General features: G+C 39.5%; 1 pseudogene; it reads left to right on the forward strand.

The window, feature by feature from the left end:
* The first annotated feature begins 2,980 nt into the window (after window positions 1-2,980).
* LOC147427218 (glutathione S-transferase U25 pseudogene) overlaps window positions 2,981-17,752 on the forward strand; it is a 48,904-nt pseudogene continuing 34,132 nt past the window's right edge.

Raw genomic sequence — 17,752 nt, forward strand, 5'->3', positions numbered from 1 at the left:
GAGTCCTTCTCGGCTTACAACACCTTGCAGGAAAAAAATTGCAGCCAATGAAAGACGAGATTCTCCTGCTCATCATCATCATTGTCGACGTCAATTTGTGCTGTTCCAGCAACTTCATCTGTAAATAACAGTAAGAATAGAGTGAATATATTGTGCAAGAAAAAGGACCGCCACCCAAATTTAGGCCCTCCTCGGCTTGCACTTTTAGATGGATGGCTCCAAACTTATAATTAACAAGGAAAAGTCGCAAATTCTTTCTCTCTCTTTATAGCAGGTCTTGAGTTCATATCTCCTCTCGGATAGATCTTTAAGGTCTCTTGGGATAGTTTCCTGCGACACTAAAATTATCTTCTACTTCTTTCTCTCTCTCTCTTGGACACTACAAATAGTGCGTGGGTGTCAATTGAATGGAATTATGGGTAAATATCCCAGTAAAAGAACGGCCCCCTCTTGAGGACCCGTTCTAGCCCCAATTGGATAGATCTTTAAGGTCTCTTGGGATAGTTTCCTGCAACGTAAAATTATCTTCTTCTTCTTCTTCTTCTCTGTGTGTGTGTGTGTGTGTGTGTGTGTGTCTCGGACATCTACAAGTAGTGCATGGGTGTCAATTGAATGGAATTAGGGTAAATATCCCAATAAAATAACGGCCCCCTCTTGAGGACCCGTTCTAGCCCCAAAGTATTTGGCTTCTAAGCGCCAATTTAATGACAACACCAAGCCAAAGTTTCCTTGGTTATCTCAACCTAGATGAAATGTTGGGCATCAATTCTCATCTGCAAGCCTTGCTGGTTGTAATTTCTCCAGATACCCCCTTGATGGATACAACAGTCACCCCTTTTTTTGTTACACTAGAAATTGCATTTATGCTCTTGATAGAGCTAGCGTGTACCGATCAAGCTAGAACTTTTTGCTATAGATGCATGCGCTCATGGCGCATTATTTGAGGCCTTTACCCAAAATTCCTAATTAGAGATCACGTTGGAGGTGTAACAATTTCACTGTCTCCAATATAGCTCCATTACCCTATGGCTCCTTTACCCTATTCATTTTCAAAATGTCTTCATCATTTTTCTCTCCACTCGGAATCGAACTTGGGTCTCTAGGCACTTGCACAAACACCAAATTTAAAATCCCCATTATACTTTGATTGTGCACTTCTCAAGGTATGGGCAAGTCATGTCACGTTGAAAGAGTTTGGGGCACCGTAGTGGGGCTATTCTATCATGTGAATATGAGTGTAGGATATGGATGTGCAAAGGTCATAACTTTGAGTGGTGTTGTTCAAGTACATAGCATGGGAATAACATCTATGCGTTGTAGGGTTATAAAGGGAGGGGGGGGGGGGGAGATCAATGAGATGAGTTAAAGGGAGATGTGAGGTGTCAAAACATGGTACATATTATTGACTTTTAAAAGGATAATCTATACTTCTATACTATATATAATGCAACTTAAGTTTTTTGAGCTCAAAGAAGGCATCCACGTGTTTGATTCTCCTTCTTCTGCTGCAAAGAGTGTTTGTTTCTCCTTCTTCTGTTGCATGTGCTCATAATATTTAGTACCGTCTTGCACGCTGCAACTGATGTCCATCATCTATGTTCGCTTAGAGTGTGTGACACAGTGACACTGTGACAGTGTGTGTGTGAGAGAGAAACTGGAGAGAGAGAGAGAGAGAGAGAGAGAGAGAGAGAGAGAGAGAGAGAGAGAGAGAGATGATGATGCAACAACACGATATGATGTTCACACGGTGTACCTGCAGAGCATGTGTACTATCACCTCTATGTGTGTGCGCATGCACGACACTGCAAGAGTTGTTAGCGAGCTCGATATTCGTAATTTCGTACCTGCAGAGCATGTGTGCGTGTGCGCGTGTCCGTAGTGCGCACGCTGCAACTTGCAAGAGCTGCTGGCAACTCGGTGAGCTCGAAGCCCTTGATGATATGCATGGAACTCATGGAAGCTTGGAAGAGATCAGTTGCAAGACGTGCACTGCTGTCCGTATTCGTGTGTGTATGTGAAACGGGAGGGAGAGAGAGAGAGAGAGAGAGAGAGAGAGAGAGAGAGAGAGAGAGAGAGAGACGACCTGCTACAGTAGCTGCATGCAGTCCGTGCACACAATGTGTGTTTATGCACGCTGCAAGAGCCGTTTTTCGTGCACACTGTGTGTGTGTGTGTGTGTGTGTGTGTGTGTGTGAGAGAGAGAGAGAGAGAGAGAGAGAGAGAGAGAGAGAGAGAGAGAGAGAGAGAGAGAGAGAGAGAGTCTGAGAGAGAAAGAGAGAGAAGGAGAGAGAGAGAGAGAGAGAGAGAGAGAGAGAGAGAGACTAGCTAGAATCTGGAGAGAGACAGAGAACTGAGAGAAGTGACTAGGGGCATTGTACACCACGTGTGTGTGTGTGTGTGTGTGTGAGAGAGAGAGAGAGAGAGAGAGAGAGAGAGAGAGAGAGAGAGAGAGAGAGAGAGAGAGAGAGAGAGAGAGAGAGAGAGAGAGTTCAAGAAAAATCACTTTTCCAAACATACAAAATTCCTTTCCTTGAGTTTGCCAGGAGGAAATTTTAGAAAATTAGGGGCATTTGTTGGGTTTTACCACGATTTTTCTCTATTTTGGGGCAGAATTTCTTCTTTTCCCCTTGCCCTCAACCAGTATTTTGAAATTGGAAAAGACAGGCTATTAAGTTGAGACACATTTCTCCCGAACACTGAGAGAGTAGCTTCCAAAATTCTCCAGGGCTCTTGGCGCATCCATGCAACATTGCAGCTTTTTGTCACTCGCACCAGAGAGAGAGGAAGAAGAAAATTGTTTTAACGTCATAGGAAATTATCCACACGCACACACAGAGAGAGAGAGAGAGAGAGAGATAGAGAGAGAGAGAGAGAGAGAGAGAGAGAGAGAGAGAGAGAGAGAGAGAGAGAGAGAGAGAGAGAGAGACCTGAAAACGAATTCCTTGGCTTCTCAATTGCTGGTGCAGTGTTGTAATTCACCATGGCCACATTGACGCTCAAGGTTCTCAACCGATGGTACAACATGTTTAGCCTGCGGGTCCTCATTGCCCTTAATTATGAAAAGGGGGTAAAATAAGAGTACATGGAGGAAGACCTTCAAAACAAGAGTGAGTTCTTGCTTCAGGTTATCCCCATCCACAAGAAGGTCCCTATGCTCATCCACAACGGCAACCCTGTTTGCGAGTCTTTGGTCGTTCTGCAATACATTGAAGAAGTTTGACCCTCTCCCGTTCATGTATCCCTTCTTTCTGACAATAAATACCACAGTGCAATCTCCCCTACTCTTGGGCAGACTCTGTTGACAAGAATCTCTACAAAGAGTGTTTGTTTCTCCTTCTTCTGCTGCACGTGCTCATAATATTTAGTACTATCTTGCAGGTTGCAACTGATGTCCATCATCCATGTTCGCTGAGTGTGTGTGACACAGTGACATTGTGACAGTGTGTGTGTGAGAGAGAAATTGGAGAGAGAGAGAGAGAGAGAGAGAGAGAGAGAGAGAGAAATGATGATGCAACAACAGATATGATGTTCGTCCGGTGTACCTATAGAGCATGTGTGTATTGTCACCTCTGTGTGTGTGCACGTGCACGACACTACAAGAGTTATTGGCGAGCTCGATATTTGTAATTTTGTACCTGCAGAGCGTGTGTGTGTGTGCGCGCGTGTGCGCAGTGCGCACGCTGCAACTTGCAAGAGCTATCGGCAACTCGGTGAGCTCGAAGCCCTCGATGATATGCATGGAACTCATGGAAGCTTTGAAGCGATCAACTGCAAGATGTGCACTGCTCTTCGTATTCATGCGTGTATGCAAAACGAGAGAGAGAGAGAGAGAGAGAGAGAGAGAGAGAGAGAGAGAGAGAGAGAGAGAGAGAGAGAGAGAGAGAGAGAGAGAGAGAGAGAGAGAGAGAGAGACGACCTGCTATAGTAGCTGCATGCAGTCCGTGCACATAGTGTGTGTTTATGCACGCTGCAGGAGCCGTTTTTCGTGCACTGTGTGTGTGTGTGTGTGTGTGTGTGTGTGTGAGAGAGAGAGAGAGAGAGAGAGAGAGAGAGAGAGAGAGAGAGAGAGACAGAGAGAGACTAGGTAGACTCTGGAGAGAGACAGAGAACTGAGAGAAGCGACTAGGGGTATTGTACACCATGCACACGCACGTGTGTTTGTGTGTGTGTGTGTGTGTGTGTGTGTGTGTGTGTGTGTGTGAGAGAGAGAGAGAGAGAGAGAGAGAGAGAGAGTTCAGAAAAAATCACTTTTCCAAACATACAAGATTCCTTTCCTTGAGTTTGCCAGGAGGAAATTGTAGAAAATTAGGGGCATTTGTCGGGCTTTACCACTATTTTTCTCTATTTTGGGGCGGAATTTCTTCTTTTCCCCTTGCCCTCAACCAATATTTTTGAAATTGGAAACGACACGCTTTTAAGTAGAGACACATTTTTCCGAAACACTGAGAGAGTAGCTTACAAAATTCTCCAGGGCTCTTGGCGCATCCACGCAACATTGCAGCTTTCCATCGCTCGCACCAGAGGGGGCTTTTATATCTGCGAGCTTTCATTTTCGAGCTTTTATAATTGAAACTTTGTTTTTGAGCTTTTTAACGCTCGCATTATACTATCGATATCTTAAAATATCATTGTGGCATGAGAAAAGTCTACACTCAATCGTGCATTCCTTCAATTACCAAACAATTAAATGTGACATGCATGCATGTCTATGCTTGAGGGAATCTAAGCTTAAGCACTTTTTTATTAGATTGAAATGAAACTTTAAAAAAAGCACCATCTATAATTAGTTTTGAGTGAATATATGACTATATAGAATACCAAAAAACACACGTAGTGTCAAAGTAACCTACACGTCAAATCAAGTAGGCCCAGAACCAAACTATATTGTGACATGCATATCATACTAAATAGTAAACCTCCAATCACATTATCTAGTCTACCAAAATGCCATTTTCACATCATGCTTCCACCATGTACACAAAACACACAAATCAAAACATCAAAATGCAATGTCTAGAGAGAGTAACCTATCAAATTAACTCAAGGAGCCTCAAAACCAAACTACATTCCAGGTGGTAGTGTGACATGCATCTCATACTATCATAGTAAACCTCCAATCACATTATCTTGTCACACAATCACCAAAATGCCATGTCCATCTCATATGGTTACCATGCACTTATTGAAGGGTCACCTTGGGTAGTGGACCAATAGCATCCAGACCCCATACAAAAGTCACAAATGTGAAGTACTTAATCTCTCGTAACTTTATCTCTTGCTTTGAAATTATGCCCACTGGATAGTCCAATCACCAAGTCTCAAAATGCTGATAGCCGTTTCTCGGCTCTCCATAATTGCCATAGTAAGTTACTCCACCCTACCAAATTCACCCAAACGCTATGGCTATCCCTACCATGTCACTGTACATAGGCGTGTGTGAGTTAGGGGGCTTTTCCCATATCTTCTTAAAAACCCTCAGCTAGCTAGTCACTGGGCTAGTTGAGCCAAAACATTTTAAAAAAATAAAAAAATAAAAGTATATTATGGCCTCTTTGTGTGTAAATATTTCATTGTATATATGGCCTAAATATAGGGATTTTTTATAATTATTTTGGTATTTTATTTAAATATTTCTACTTAGGTGTGTGTTTTATTAAACCTATGTACACCTTCTTTCATCCTCTTACACCATAAGTATATTTTTTGCCAAAATGTACATACTCTAACCTTATATTTTTCCTTTATACAAATCACTCCCACATTTTCACCCTCACTCTCTTGAAAACAAAAAATTGATTTCTACTCATTGGTCACGTTTATTATATTATTTACTTGCATACCTTTTCCTCTTTCACCCAAAATAATTCAAAGAGGGACCATATCATATGATTCCAATATCTTTCCATATCCATAACTCCTCCATATTTTTATTATTATCTTTACTCATTATTCTAACACCATGTGCTCATTGAGCTAAAGTCCATGAATAGTCCATACACTAGTCCCACCATGTATATATTTCTTTATTCACCAATAATCCTCCTCCATGCATGGGTCAAGGGCAACTTGGATGCTTTGTATTATAATATGACAAAGAAGGGGCTCACTCTTGGATGCATTGTACAAATTCAACAAAGGAGGGGGCCACTAAAAGACTTTTGCAGGCATAAAAAACAGGCTTTTTGGTGAGACTTTTTGCACCTATCTCCACTCCGAATTTGGAGCAGTTGTCAAAATAGAAAATGTAGCCCACGCTCTGAATAATCACCTCAAATTCTTTCATGATTTTTGGAGCTACTAGCGGTGAGCTATGATTTTTTGAGTGGACCCCAGTCTGGACACTTTTCTCACAAGTAGCCCTTAGTCTTCTCTCACCCTTCCACACACCTACTCACTCTTACACATCCCTCCCTCTCCTTCCCTCACTCAAAACTACAATTTCCATGGCTTCTCCCACCCTCTTCACCATTACCCTTCTCTCTCATCCCTATATATAGTTCTTTTATGAACCTCTACATACATACACCCTCTCCATGTCTCTCTCTATTGCTTCTATGTTACAATTTCATTTACCTCTCCTAAAAATATCTAAAATTCAGCATCTTAACCATGATAACTTTTGCAAATTGAGGATTTTTCATCAACAAATCCTCTTTTCATCATGGTGGTCAACCGTGGCGGCGGCGCAAAGAAGCGAAGAAGAAGAAGAAGACCAGCAGTCATTTTTTCCACAATCTACACAAGGGTGAGTTCAAGCTTCTTCAAAGCTTCACCATCTCAATGATTCTCTTTTAATTCACCCCTCTTCCTTCATCAAATCAACTCATCCTACCCATTGTAAATGTATCACTAACAATTCTAGTGATTATTACCACTAACAACTAACTTCTCTTGTAAAAATGCACCCACACTATCAACATATGGAGTATTCAATCGCACAAGTAAAACAAATTCACTCACTCCCATGGAAGTTTCTCTCCTTTCACCACATCAATAATTCTCTTACTTGAGCCCACATCCATGTGACTCAAGAGAAAAGAGAGACCCCATTCTCATTTGAAATTCATAAAAATTCATAATCCTTGACTTTCCTAATAAAATTGATTAGGCTTAATCCTAATCAAAGCTTCTAAAACCTATAAATAGAACCCATTCCTCTTTGTAAAAGACATCAATATACCATTGCACACTAGATTGAGCGTACCACACGCCAGTTCTATCTTGGTTGTAAAGAGAGAGTAAGCTTTCTATACACCATCACCTTGGTGCATAGAAAAGCTTGAGCTAGTTTGAGTGAGTGCGAGTAGAAGATATTCTTCCTACCATTGTTGTATCTACCCCAACATCAATGAATTGGTAGTTTTGGGTGCAATTCATGTCCAAAGGCTCACGCTTCTCCTCCAATTTGGCTTGGCAAACTCATTCAGCTTCATAAGGTGACTTGTTTCATTGAAGGTTGTTGTTTTGTTGCTTGTGATTCATTGGCTATTGTTTGGCTACCATTTTAAGAGGGTGGATGGTGAGAGGGCTCCCATAACCCTAAGACAATGTGCTAGTGATGCTATAACCAAATCTTGTCACTTGATTCCGCAAGCTCTAAGTTCCTTTTTGTGCAAAATATAAAGTTGAAGCTAAGTTGTACACCATCTCTCTCTCTCCCTCTCTCTCTCTCTCTCTCTCTCTCTCTCTCGTGTTTTAGTGTGTGAGAGTGTTCCATTGGTGTTAGGGTTAGTGTAAATTCCTTGCTTGTTTGTGGGTTGCTCTAACGATTCTCCTCTTTTGCGTCCTAGTTCGCTCTTAAACTAGGTGGTTTCCCTTGTGTAGTTGGGATTTGGCTGTGGGTTTGTGTTGTGTTGTGCCCCAGCCCCATTGAGCAGCACGGGAGCCTTGAAGAGTGTCTAGAGGTTGCTCTTCTTGTTGCCCGCCCCGGACCGCCTCAATGCCAAGAAAGTGGTCAAGCAATGTGATGCTTGTCCGTGTTAAGATCTCTCTCTCTCTCTCTCTCTCTCTCGTCCATGTGTTGAATGTACACAATAAGTTGCAATATTATTTCTCTTTTGTCATGTTTTTTTGCTCAGTATAACATTTGTGCAAGTCGATGTGTGTATGTACACTACTCATACGCATTCACACCCATTTATTTTACTTGCTAATTTCTCTCTCTTTTCATGAAAAGAACATTTTCCACACATTGAAAGATTGAAGATTGTTGAGTTAATGGGGTAGGTGTGAGACAACCGAAAGCTTTCAGACCATATTCTACATTGTATTTTGGGTTATTAACTAATAGAGATCATCAAAAAAAAATTGGGAGAGAGAGAGAGAGAGAGAGAGAGAGAGAGAGAGAGAGAGAGAGAGAGAGTAGGTAATTGCTTAAAACAAAAACTTTAACCCACACTAAAAGCAAGAGCTCAAACGTTTAGTAAGTTTAAGTCTCAAGCCCTATTAGAATAATCTTAATTAGATGCAAATTGATTTTTTCATGAGAAATAAGGCAAAAATTAGGAGATAAAGAGTTTGGGTATGATCTTTAGCTAGAGGATAATCATGTTACCTACCACCATCACCTAGAAAAAACATGAGATTGTTAGTGTAAAAAAGTGGAAGGCAGGTGTCATAAGATGCTCCTACTTGTTATTGATGTTAGACCAGAGAAAAAAGTCAAGAAATTAACCTCGGTAGAGGAGTTCATTCAAGAGGAAGTGAGTGATGTAGGCTACTAACAAACTAACTCCCTCAAAGAGAGAGTGGATGGTTTTGGGGGAGAAGAGATAGTGGGCTAATGAGAGGTTTTTCCTTCTTAGGAGTTTCTTTAAGGACAAGGCAACACCCAACTACATATAACATAATAAGACCATATTAGGTAAAGTGGGAAATCCCAATTCCCAGGTTGGACAACTTTCAATATATCATGTACAAAATATAGAGATTTTGTCAAAAATTTGAGTTTTCTTAACGTCTCATTCCACTTTATGCACATACAATACACAATGAAAACAACTAAAATACCATGGTTTCAATCAATTGGATTATTAGGAGACGAGTATATTGCATCCATTATCGTTGTCTATGTTCTACTGTCCTACCTACAACTTATCTCAACATGGAGAGCTTGGTTTCTAGGTCCACCACTTGTCCAAGTTAATGTAAAAGTGACTCAAGGTTCACAACTTGTGAAAGCAAGGATCCATTGAGGAATACAATCCACTTGGCTATTTCTCCTTAATTTATTGCATGTGACATTCAAGCAAGGTCCACTTCTAATCTATAACTTCTTAATTTGAGGCATGGGGCATACATAAAATATGTAGCATATGCTCTATTGCCTCATAGAAGTTTGGTTTCAAGGTGCACTTATCCATGCTAGCCTATCTTGGAGAAATGATGGAGCTTGCTTCTCTCCTTGTTTCAATGGAGACTAGCTTGGACAAGTGGTGGACCTTTGCTTCTCTCTATGTTTCAATAGAGTTAGCTTGGACAAGTGGTGATCTTGGAACAAAAAACCCCGTGTAAAACATATCATGGGTATTCCAAGTGATTAGAAATACTACCATTTAAGATATAACCTTATAGGTTGGACAAATGGAGCTTGGCTTGGAGAAATGGTGGACCTTTGATTCTCTCCCTGTTTCAATGATGGAGTCTATCTTGGAGAAATGGTGGAGCTTGCTTCTGTCCATGTTTCGATGGAGCCTAGCTTGAACAGTTGGTGGACCTTTGCTTCTCTCTATGTTTCAATAGAGTTAGCTTAGACACGTGGTGGATCTTCAAACTAAGCCAACTACTATCAATGTTTCCTAGCTTGGACAAGTGGTGGAGTGTTTCTCTACTCCATGTTTCAATGGATCTTAGCTTGGATAAGTGTTGGACCTTAAAACAAAAACCCCATGTACAACATAGAATGGATTTTCTAGATTTCAATGGAGTCTAGATTAAAAAATGGTGGAGCTTGTCTTCATCCATGTTTCAATGAAACTAGCTTGGACAAGTGGTGGACCTTGTAACAAAACCCCCCCATGTACAACATATCATTGGTTTTCTAAGTGATGGGAAGGAATACCATTCAAGATATAAACTTATAGCTTGGATAAGTAGTTGACTTTAAAACCAAATTCATCATAATACAATGAAATACAGGTTCGCCAATTCCTAAATCTTGAGACCAAACCTCCCATGCTATTAGAGATAATATATTGGATAAGTGGTGGACCTTCTATTATTTTCCCATGCCTAGTTTAGACTACCGATACACTTTGCAGCTATAAAGGTTGGACGAGTTGTGGAGCCTTGTTTCTATCCATGTTTTAATGGATCCTAGCTTGGACAAGTGGTGGACCTTGGAAAAAAGATTCCATGTACAACATATATGAGGTTTTCCATGTTTTAATGGAACCTATCTTGGACAAATGGTGAAGCTTGCTTCTCTCCATGTTGATTTTGGAACTACCTTAGACAAGTGGTGGGGCTTTGCTTTTCTACTCTTCATAATACAATGAAGTATAGGTTGGTTACATGGTGAATCTTAAGGCCAAACCTCCCATTTTTCTAGAGATGATAGGTTGGACAAGTGGATCAACCTTCTATCATTTCTCCATGACTATATTGGACAATTAGTAGACTAACATCTCTCTATGTTGTCTAGAGATAAGCTTGGACAAGTGATGGACCCTGCTTCTCTCTTCCTTGGTTTACTAGTTTGAAGACTCAGTAAATATACTTTCTTAGATCTAGCTTGAACAAGTGGTGGACCTTGTATCCACAATCTTAATTCATTACAAAAAAGTATATGAAAAAATAACATAGGAATCTTGGTTTGAAGGTCAAGCAATTAGGTTCCAAATGCACATAATAATATATTTTCCACCCATATATAAAAGAAAGTTAAATATGTTATTACCAAATTGACAAAGGTAACGTACTCCAAGAATTCTTGCTTTGCATCTTGTCAGATCTAAATCTTCATCAAGGCGACATGCATGTATACATCAACTTTCAAGCCATTCAAGAATACATGCACTTAGATTCCATAGTTTTGTTTTCAAAGTCTTTTAGGTTCTAAAACTCTTTCACGTAAAGTATGTAATGACAAAATTCTTGAAGCAAACATTTGTGCCCAAGAAAAAGATCCCTCTCACATATTTAAAGTCCATGAATTCTCTGATCCATACTTACAAGTTTTATTTTGACATCAAACATCATTCTCTCATAGTTACAAATAAATGCAACCTCGATATGAATTGACAAAAAATGAATTTCTTTTACTATATGACCCAACATAGGCCCCAATCAAATAAAAAATGAGTCCCCAAAAATTTGGGTGCACTCTAGCAATACATCAGAGTCCCCTTACAATAGGATGCACTCCAATAGTACATTGAAGTCCCCTTAGAGTAGGGTGCACTCCATTCAAGTGTTCATAAAATTGACACACACTTTTTTTTTATAAAAAAAAACTATATCAAATTATACAAATGTTGAAAGATACACACTAGAATAAAAAAAGCATCTTATGGCCATATTTATTCAATTCTTTCGTGTTGACAAGTACACACCAAGGACATAATTTGTCTCAGAATCACTATACTGATTTACAATTGTGTTGTATGTATAGACTCTCTTATCTCTTGCATACAACCATCCTACCAACCATGGAATTATGGTTCTCTGCAAGAAGTTTTGAAGTTGCTCGGAAGTTTGCCTCCACATCTTTGGAAATATAAGATATGTCCCTGGCATGTTCCACATCACCCTATATGGAGTGTCATCAAAAATTAAGGTATTGTTTGCATCCAAATCCTCAAATATCTTCCAAATATCACTCAAATTTTTGTGATAAACCCTTGTAAATCCTAACATAATATTTGGATTTTGGCAATTTTTGTTACTCATAAACACCTTGAACTTGGTATACTGCTCAGGAAAACATTTTTGTGTGATGCGTTGCACCCTTGTTAAGTTATAGCAACTCCATATCCATAGCTCAAAGTATTCAGCACAAAAATCCAAAAAACTTTGTGCGTCTGGTCGCACCACATGATAAACTTCATCTTTATCCTCCACAAGTCGCATGTGTTGAGCCCAAGATGGCATAGAATCTCCATGTTTCATTTCAATTGTCTTGAGAAGTAACCCCTCTAGATCCAAGATAAGTACTCTTTTGATGTCCTTGAAAGAAAGTGGTAGGTGATAAGGAGGTGATTCATTCCTTGGACAAGGTCTTGGAGGAGGTTGGATGGGTAATTCAATAGTTTTCTTCAATTTATGCCAGCATATAGCCAATCCATTTTTCTGTAATGGTTCTGAAATTAAAGAACAAGAACACTTAATGCAAACACAACAATAGACATGAGTTTTACATTGTCTACCCTAAGGTTTTATTAGATACCAAAATCCATCTATGATCTACTCATTAATAGAAAGAAAGTCAAATTAAAATCCTGACTCTTTTTTATGCTACACTCTCTCTTAGTCTCAATACCATGGAGGTCAACTAGACTTAAGTCAACTAATAACTACTACTTGTTGTTAAAGGTATGCTTGAAGTGCATAAGGCTTAACCAATGCTCTAGTGTAGAATGGGTATTTAGGTCTCAAGGTCTACCACTTATCCAAGCAAAGATCCATTTAGATATGGAAACCCAATTTTTCTTAATATAATGATATAGAGTGGACAAGTGGTGAATCCTGAGACCAAACACTCATGCTACTAGGGATAATAGGTTGGACAAGTGGTGGACCTTGAATGTAAACCCCCCATGTACAAAGTATCAGGGGTTTTGGGTATTTCAATCGACTCTAGCATCTTCGAGACATGGTGGAGCTTACTTCTCTCCATGTTTCAATGGAGTCTATCTTGGATAAATGGTGGAGCATCATTCTCTCCATGTTTCAATGGAGCCTAGCTTGGACAAGTGGTGGACGTTTGTTTCTCTCTATGTTTGAACAGATTTAGCTTGGACAAGTGGTGGACCTTGGAACAAAATCCCCATGTAAAACATATCATGGACATTACAAGTGGTGAGAAAAAATACCATTCAATATATAACCTTATAGGTTGGACAAGTGGTGGACCTTAACACCCAATTATTATTAATATAATGACATAGAGTGGACAAGTGGTGAATCTTGCGACCAAACCTACTAGGAAAAGTAGGTTGGACAAGTGGTGGACCTTGAATGCAAACCCCCCATGTACAAAATATCACTCATGCTACTAGGAATAATTTGGTATTAAGGTCCATTTTTCAATGGAGCCTAGCTTGGAAAAGTGGTGGACCTTTGTTTCTCTCTATGTTTCAATAGAATTAGCTTGGACAAGTGGTGAACCTTGGAACAAAACCCCCATGTAAAGCATGTCATGGGCATTACAAGTGGTGAGAAAAAATACCATTCAAGGTATAACCTTATAGGCTGGACAAGTGGTGGACCTTAGCACCCAATTCCTCTTATTATAATGACATAGAGTGGAAAAGTGGTGAATTGTGAGACCAAACCTACTAGGGATAATAGAGTGGACAAATGGTTGACCTTGAATGTAAATCACCCATGTACAAAATATCATGGGTTTTGCGTATTTCAATGGAGCCTAGCATCTTAGGAGACATGGTGGAACTTACTTATGTCCATGTTTTAATGGAGCCTATCTAGGAGAAATGGTGGAGGTTCCTTCTCTCCATGTTTCAATGGAGCCTAGCTTGGACAAGTCGTGGACCTTTGTTTCTCTCTATGTTTAAATATGGTTAGCTTGGACAAGTGGTGGATCTTGGAATGAAACTCCCATGTAAAACATATCATGGGCATTTCAAGTGGCGAGAAAGGATACCATTTAAGATATAACCTTATAGGTTGGACAAGTGGTGGACCTTAACACAATATAATGACATAGAGTGTACAAGTGGTGAATCTTGAAACCAAACCACTCATGCTACTAGGGATAATAGGTTAAACAAGTGGTGGGCCTTGAAATAAAACCCCCTAGAGTTTTTCAATGGAGCCTAGCTTGGAAACATGGTAAAGCTTGCTTCTCTCCATGTGTCAATGCAGCCTATCTTGGATAAATGTGTGTGGAGCATCATTCTCTCCATGTTTCAATGGAGCCTAGCTTGGACAAGTGGTGGACCTTTATTTCTCTCTATGTTTTAATAGAGTTATCTTGGAAAAGTGGTGGACCTTGGAACAAAACCCCCATGTAAAACATATCATGCGCATTACAAGTGGTGATAAAAAATACCATTTAATATATAACCTTATAGGTTGGACAAGTGGTGGACCTTGAATGTAAATCCCCCATGTACAAAATATCACTCATGCTACTAGAAATAATTTGGTATTAAGGTCCATGTTTCAATGCAGCCTAGCTTGGAAAATGTGGATCTCTTCTATGGAATAGATTTAGCTTGGACAAGGGTGGACCTTGGAACAAAACCCCATGTAATCATGTCATGGGCATTACAAGTGGTGAAAAAAATACCATTCAAGCTATAACATTATAGGTTGGACAAGTGGTGGACCTTAACACCCAATTCCTTTAATATAATGACATAGAGTGGACAAGTGGTGAATCATGAGACCAAACCTACTAGGGATAATAGGTTGGACAAGTGGTGAACCTTGAATGTAAACCCCCCATGTACAAAATATTATGGGTATTGGGTATTTCAATGGAGCCTAGAACTTGAGACATGGTGGAGCTTATTTCTCTCCATGTTTCAATGGATCCTATCTAGGAGAAACAGTGGAGGTTCCTTCTCTCCTGTTTCAATGAGCCTAGCTTGGACAAGTGGTGGACCTTTCTTTCTCTATATGTTTTATAGAGTTAGCTTGGACAAGTGGTGGACCTTGGAATGAAAACCCCATGTAAAACATATCATGGGCATTTCAAGTGGTGAGAAAGGATACCATTTAAATATATAACCTTATAGGTTGGACAAGTGGTGGACCTTAACACAAGTTATTCTTAATATAATGACATAGAGTGGACAAGTGGTGAATCTTGAGACCAAACACTCGTGCTACTAGGGATAATAGGTTGGACAAGTGGTGGACCTTGAATGTAAACCCCCCATGTAAAAAATTATGGGTTTAGGGTATTTCAATGGAGCCTAGCTTGGAGACATGGTGGAGATTATTTCTCTCATGTTTCAATGGAACCTATCTGGAGAAAAATGGTGGATCATCCTTCTCTCCATGTTTCAATGGAGCCTACTTGGACAAGTGGTGGACCTTTGCTTCTCTCTATGTTTCAATAGAGTTAGCTTGGACAAGTGGTGGGTCTTGGAACAAAACCCCTTTGTAAAAATAGCATGGACATTACAAGTGATAAGGAAAAATATCATTAAGATATACCTTTCAGGTTGGAAAAGTGGTGATGAACCTTGACAAGTGGTGAAGGATATATTTAAGATATACCTTATAGGTTGGACAAGTGGTGGACTTAACACCCAGTTATTCTTATATAATGACATAGAGTGGACAAGTGGTGAATCTTGAGACCAAACCACTCTTGCTACTAGGATAATAATTGGACAAATGGTGAACTAACAGATTAGAAATCAATGAAGATAAAACAGAAAAAACTCTGCATATAGATAAAATGTAAATATACGTTTGAGAAGTGGTAGACCTTGAATGTAAACACTCCATGTACAAAATATCATGGTTATAGGGGTTTCAATGGAGCCTGAATCTTGGAGACATGGTATCTTGATTCTTTCCATGTTTGAATGGCACCTATCTTGGAAAAAAGATGGAGGTTACTTCTTCCATGCTTCAATGGAGCATAGCTTTGACAAGTGGTGAACCTTTGCTTCTCTCTATGTTTGAATGAGTTAGCTTGGACAGTGGTGGACTTTGCTTCTCTCTAGGTTTGATAGAGTTAGCTTGGACAAGTGGTGGACCTTGGAATGAAACCCCCATGTAAAAACATATCATGGGCATTTCAAGTGGTGAGAAAGGATACCATTTAAGATATAACCTTATAGGTTGGACAAGTGGTGGACCTTAATACATAGTTCTTCCTAATATATGACATAGAGTGTACAAGTGGTGTATCTTGAGACCAAACCACTCGTGCTACTAGGATAATAGGTTAGACAAGTGGTGGGCCTTGAAATAAAACCCCCCATGTACAAAATAAAATGGGTTTAGGGCATTTAAATGGATCCTAGCTTGGAGACATGGTGGAGTTTTCTTCTCTCCATGTTTCAATGAAGCCTATCTTGGAGAAATGGTGGAGCATCTTTCTCTCCATGTTTCAATATAGCTTAGCTTGGACAAGTGGTGGATCTTTGGTTCTCTCTATGTTTCAATAGAGTTAGCTTGGACAAGTGGTGGACATTGAAACAAAACTCCCATGTAAAACATATCATGGGTAGTTCAAGTTGTGAGAAAAAAAAACCATTTAAAATATAACCTTATAGGTTGGACAAGTGGTGGACCTTAACACCCAATCCTTTTTAATACAATGACATAGAGTGGACAAGTGGTGAATCTTGAGACCAAAGCTATCAAGCTACTAGGGATACTAGGTTGGACAAGTGGTGGATCTTGAATGTACATCCCCTATGTACAAAATATCATGGGTTTAGGGTGTTTCAATGGAGTCTAGCATATTGGAGACATGGTGGAGCTTGCTTCGCTCCATGTTTCAAGTGGTGGACCTTCATTATTTTCCCATACCTAGTTAGACAACCCATACACTTTGCAACTCTAAAGGTTGGACGAGTGGTGGAGCTTTGTTTATTTCCATGTTTTAATGGATCCTAGCTTGGACAAGTGGTGGACCTTGGAAAAAAGTCCCCCTGTACAACATATAGCTGAGTTTTTTCATGTTTTAATGGAAGAGAGATTGACAAATGGTGGAGCTTGCTTATCTCCATGTGGATTTTAGAACTAGCTTGGACAAGTGGTGGAGCTTTGCTTTTCTACTCTTCATAATACAATGATGTATAGGTTGGTTACATGGTGAATCTTAAGGCCAAACCTCCCATCTTACTAGAGATGATAGGTTGGACAAGTGTTCAACCTTCTATCATTTCTCCATGCCTATAATTAGACAATTAGTAGAACTAGCATCTTTCTATGTTGTCTAGAGCTGAGCTTGGACAAGTAGTGGACCTTGCTACTCTCTTCCCTTGGTTTATTAGTTTGAAGACTCATTATATATACTTGCTTAGATCTATATAATTACTCATTAGTTAGGTTACAAGTAGGTATGTAATTTGTTAGCCTCAAGGGACTTTGAATATTGAATAGTAAGAAAGTCAAGTGTGGTTTGAAGATCTTTTGCTTATCTAAACTAGACTCTAACTCAATAATAAGTCTCTTAAGTTCCACGAATTGTCCTATCTAGGCTCCAAAAGAGTCTTAATTGGTTTGTGCTAGATTCTAACTTCCTTGATGGGGTAGAATCCTAGAAAAATGAGGCACTATAAGTTTTACCTTAGCTCAAATGGATTTTCACTTAAACTAGACTGCAATTTGGCACTCTAGTATCTTTGTCTTGATGGAGTTTAACACTAGATACATAGTAGTGATATTTAAGCTTCATGTCTCTTCACTTGATCGAGATATGAGACCATACTTTCAAGGTCACCACTTGTCTTACCTAAAGACCAATGTGAGACATGGGAGCAAGAAAGCCATCCGATATTGTTTTAAGGACTATTACATAGACAATCAATAACTTAAGTAAAGCAAAAAGACTTGGATCTTTCACAATTAATAACTTAAGTAAAGCCAAAAAGACTTGGAT

Source organism: Adiantum capillus-veneris, chromosome 24 (genome assembly GCF_014529385.1).
Source record: "Adiantum capillus-veneris isolate H3 chromosome 24, ASM1452938v2, whole genome shotgun sequence".
NCBI lineage: Eukaryota > Viridiplantae > Streptophyta > Polypodiopsida > Polypodiales > Pteridaceae > Adiantum > Adiantum capillus-veneris.